We start from the raw sequence: 5,335 nt of genomic DNA, 5'->3' as shown, positions 1-5,335 counted from the left end.
GGAGAGAGAGAGAGAGAGAGAGAGAGAGAGAGAGAGAGAGAGAGAGAGTTTCGTAGGTCGTAAAGGAACGAGGATCGATTAGAAATGAAGTTTCTTGAGTCACAATGGAACGCTGAGTGATGAAAAGGATAGAAATGAAGGAGTTTTGGAAGACATCGAATTATCGTAGACATCGCGAAATGGCTTGATTTGTATCAAGACGCTGAACGCTGCCTTTTCTTACTTTTTCTGAGTTTCCGAACTGGAATCAAGCTAATCGCGTTTGAGCCGAGCAACAAATCCTTCAGTCACTCGTCATTGCCTTAGGACGAGGCCTTCCTCTTTTATAGAATAATCACGAGCGAACCGAAGCGGCACCGCCCATAAGTTCGTTGACTTCCTCGGCCTTCGATTTGAAGCTCTTAAGCGTTCGCATATCCGCGTGTTCCATTATATTTTTTCAACGCTAAGAAAGAATCTTTGTAGGAATACGCGTAGCGAGCGAATTTTTCTCTCTGTCGATGATATATAATCCTCATCTTTCTTCTAATTTATTTATAATTTGCGAGCTCGTGGATGATTGTGAGATAGAGACCGCATCTGACTTGTGTGAGATGAACTCGAAATCGCGGGGAAAAAATTCAAATCTCGTTGCGAGTCCGGGCGCGTAACTTCGAGGACATCCTATAGAAGGCCAGGTGTAGTTTCGTTATATATTCGCCTGTCCAGCAGACCAATTTGCCACGTAAATGCCGTGCTGCAGGAATTATTCATCAAGCAAATTACTGATTATACGTAAAGGAAATACGTAATTTTTTCTAGTTGTGATCGCAGGAAAAGTTCATATATATTTGTATTTTGTAAAATAATATACGATCATATTTGTATTTTATAAAATAACATACGAATCTTTTGTATAAAGTTTGCACATCACAGTTTGCTATTCGAGTTAAAATTTCGGTTTTTTTTATTTTTGGCTCTTTACGACACAATACAGGAAAATTGGTCTGTTTGAAAGGTTTATAACGACGTTATATTCGGTATAGCATCACGTAGAGCGTGCACGTGACGGCAGTAATGACGATAAGTTAACATTGATTTCTAATTTATTGTATGCCTGCCCGAGAGATGATTTCATGTTCGCAAGTGTGTTTGTTGTTGACGCTAATAATTTTCTGCGTATCACGCGCACATCTGCCGACATAAAGTGGCACGGATGTGTGCAAAAAGCATGTGCACATACAAACTTTAGAGTCATGAATATTCGTCGAGAATACCGATGTATGCGCCGTCCCTCGTTTCTTCCTACCTTCCTAGATTTATCATCAGGATGTGTTCCACGACGTAAATTAATTTATGCGTGCATAATTTAGTGTAAATTAGAATTCTCTTTTAACAGACACTTAAAAGTTGCCAAAGTACAGATTTTGCATTATAAGTGAGTGTTGTACATACAGATTACACGATTGATTTTCTGAAAACCAGCCAAATCTTTTTGTACGTAACTCTGGTTAAAACGTATTTTTTGCAAAATATCTGCATTCAAGATGATTCTGTATAATATAGGATAGATAATAAAATCAAAATTCAAATCTGTTCTAAACTGAAAATACAGATGTTTAAACAAGAAATTTAAAAATATGCTACTTGTGTGTTCATTAATTTATTGTTTCAAGATGCATCAATCCAATTAATTTCTTTTTTTTTACAACTCTAACCAAACACAAAATTTTTTTTTTGCGCACTTTAATCAGTGCTGTACTTAATTTGAAAAGAAAAAGAAATTTTAACTATCTATTGCTTTCTCTTTTTAACATAAATGAGAAAGAAATGTTCTAAAATGAAATCATAACTGGCCTAAGATAAACTGAAATAAGAGGCCTATTTTTTTACTGCTGCACTAATTTATATTAAATTTTTGTCTTCCATCAAGTTTTAAATATATATCTATTTTTAAATAGATTGAAAAATTTGTGTTAAATTGAACACATTTCACGTTTCTCAAACCGTCCATTCAAATTTATGTGTCAATTTTTACACAAGATGGAATATGTTAAAAAATAACACAAATATTATATAAAAAATTAACACAAAAAATTTGTAAACGTAATTTGTAAACAAACTGTGGAAGTATATTTTTTTTTAGTAAAATTAACATTTATAATATGATAACATATTTTATTCATTTATCTTAGAATTTACATTTAAAAACACCGTATCTTTACGTTATCTGTTCACTTACTTATAAATTGTATTATTTGGATACTGAGAAGTATTGAATATCAATATAACACTAAAATATTCAACAACATAATAAAAATTCAACACAAAATTTTAACAAGAACTTGAAATTTCTATCATACAAAATGTTTTTTACGGTATATACATACAATGTGTGTCTAGTTTAGCTGTAAATAACAAGCCTTGTAAAATGTTATGCTCTTCAAATGGGTACAATTTCTGCATATAAAGATTGTATAATTTACGTATATTTTTATTTATGGAATTTATGAAGTAATGAAAAAATAGTACACGTTTTTGCTAAGAAAAAATCAATTTTGTATTCCTTAAAGAATCCACATGTTTGTTGCGGGGCACCCTGTATACAGCGCTCCAAATTTAGCGTCCGTTTAGAATTCTCAAAGCGTTTCAGTTGCGCGAGAAAAGTCTGTTCGAACCGAGATCTGAACCTTGAATGTATTCGAAGAACCATATACAGAGATTTCGAAGTTTTTCAAGGAAGTTTATCTCCTTCTGTGCCATCTTATTTTATTCCTTTTATAGGAAGTCGCGAAACGAGGGACGACAAAAGCAACGCATTATTTTTTCGGTTTCTCATTCATGGTGTGATACTTTGTTTATCTTCACCTTCTCTCCCTTGTATCTACGACGTTTTTCGTTCGCGTATCTGTATTGACACTATTTTCCAGCCGAAAATTTTGTATTTTTTCTGATACGAGAGATGAGAGAGGATGAGAGAGTATGAATGCGTGGGAGAGAGAGAAAGAGAGATGTGCGTCTGATAAAATTATATATACATACCTATATGATGAAAGTGTGTGACTATTTTAAAAGATTGATCAGTGAAAATACAAAGCCTGCTCTATCTTATGACAGTTTCATTCTTTTCCCTTGGATGAAAAGTAGCGTAATAGTTCCGTAACTGAGTCAGAATAGATAATTTCAACTTATTTATTTAAAATGCTGTTTAAAATGTTATACTGTAATTGTCAAATTAAGCAATCTCTTTAACAGTTTTTGTATCATATATATTTTTTGCATTATTATATATATATATATATATATATTCGTCATTTATCGCTGTTATTGTATTCTTTATTTTATATTTTTCCTTTCTTATTTTTCTACATGCATACAAAAAATATTGCACGCAACTAATAAGTACTTATTTCAAATATTTCGAAAGTTCATATATCCGCAAATCTATCATATATGTTCACTATAAGTATCAAATTTATTTAAAATATATTCTGAATCCTAGTAAATTTAATATACTTCAATCAAAATTATTAAATTAAAACAAATTCAATTTGCTTACATAAAATTGTTTCTTTGCTTAATTTTATAATATTCTTCAAAGAAAATAAATTCTTTTTGTACATAACAATGAGTTTTTCTAAAATTTGTAATAAATATATATCTCAAGACTATTTCAAGAAAATATTCTTGGTTAAAGATAACTGTTATTTAAAAGGAACAAAATAAATTGAGCAATCACTTTTTTTAGTAACCGGATGATATTTTTGTGTATATGTAACTGAAAATCACACGCTTGTTTGTTTCTTCAAGTTGATTATAAATATACAATATGAGACATTTTCTCTTAACGGTCGAGAGAAGTAAATTTAAAAACAGGCAAATTTAAATGCACGCTATCGATGCCATGCTGTCGCTATTTTTTGCTCCATTACGGTAAACTTTTTTGTGCGAATTTACGCGCAACTTAAGGAAATTCGCGACCGTGGGTAATACCAATGACCTGCTAGAAACAACATTCGCCATCATACGCAGCTGTTGTCACGTTCACTGCCAAATTCCTACGAATTGTTTACATTTGACGCATACGATTTAGCTATTATCTGGGAATTCCCCGCGTCGAATAAGCGGCTAGGAAAGAAAACATTCTTATTCTGATGAAGAAAATTCTCGTATTAATTCATGATATAATATTTTCAAGAATTTTCGTATATTAAATTCATGAATGTTTCTGAAAAATTGTATAAAGAATTCTAGGAGAAATTTTTGCCTACAGAGTAGTTACCACAAATTGTTGATATTTCTCGATAATGTTGTGACATTATCGCTATAAAAAGATGTTGATACAAATCGGTATAAAAATTACAATTGTAAATGAATGAAGAAATAAAATATTCTCTTTTTGCATACTTCGGTTTAACTCAGAAGAACCAGAATATAATTTCAGCTCCTAGAAAAAAAATACATTTCGGTTGTTGCTATCCTCCTCAAAGCGTTAATATTTTATCGAATACAATTCAGCTCCTCATCGATTAATTATTAACGCAATGGAAATAAATTCTTTTAAAATAATTAATTAACGTATTACATTTGTATGTATTTAAAAAATGTCGCCAGGTATTTTTCTTTTATATCTTTAAGTTCAAAATTATATTTATCTTAGGATGCAGATCAGGTGGCGGAGTTTCACGATATCAGATAAAATTTTGCGATCGCGAATCTTTTGTCGCAACGATAGATCCGCTTCGCGGCGGAGAACGAGCGGAACGTTCCGCGACTTGCGCGGAAACTTGGCACGGCAGAAGCACGTACGCTGCGCCAAAAATAGCGATCGGCGACGGGTTAAACTGTTAGCAAGAGAACGAGAAATTTTTGCGTCGCGTGCAACGGGAAATCCCGTTGAGAGTGCGCCGAATCGCACTTGTCACCAGCGCGAGATAATATATCTCGTCGAAATTAAATCCCGATCGAAAGAAAGACCGAAAAGAGATTGTGTGCGATCAGAAATTCTCCACTTTATTTAGCTTTAGAATATTGTAAATACAGTCGAGAAAATTTTAAGTGCAATTTAATTGCTTGTAGGAGCGTTCAGGCTTCCATATATAAATTTCCATAAGCAGTAAAATGTAAACAGTAAACAAATCGATATTTGCTTACGTTATTGTCTTGCGTTTTCTGTGATTCGTTTTGCTTATTATGTCTTACTTGTTTTTCTGTATGCGTAAAAATAAAAATTGAAAAATACGTGAAGAAAGAAATAATTATATATTTATTATGTATTCTCTAAATTTCTTGGAGCGAAATCTCACTCTAAAAGAGTAAAATATTTGCAGTCTTGAATAATAAAAGTGGCAGATTT

Source organism: Trachymyrmex cornetzi, unplaced genomic scaffold, assembly GCF_001594075.2.
Source record: "Trachymyrmex cornetzi isolate Tcor2-1 unplaced genomic scaffold, Tcor1.1 scaffold1273, whole genome shotgun sequence".
NCBI lineage: Eukaryota > Metazoa > Arthropoda > Insecta > Hymenoptera > Formicidae > Trachymyrmex > Trachymyrmex cornetzi.
The sequence above is the reverse complement of the archived record's forward strand: the minus strand, read 5'-3'. Positions refer to the sequence as shown.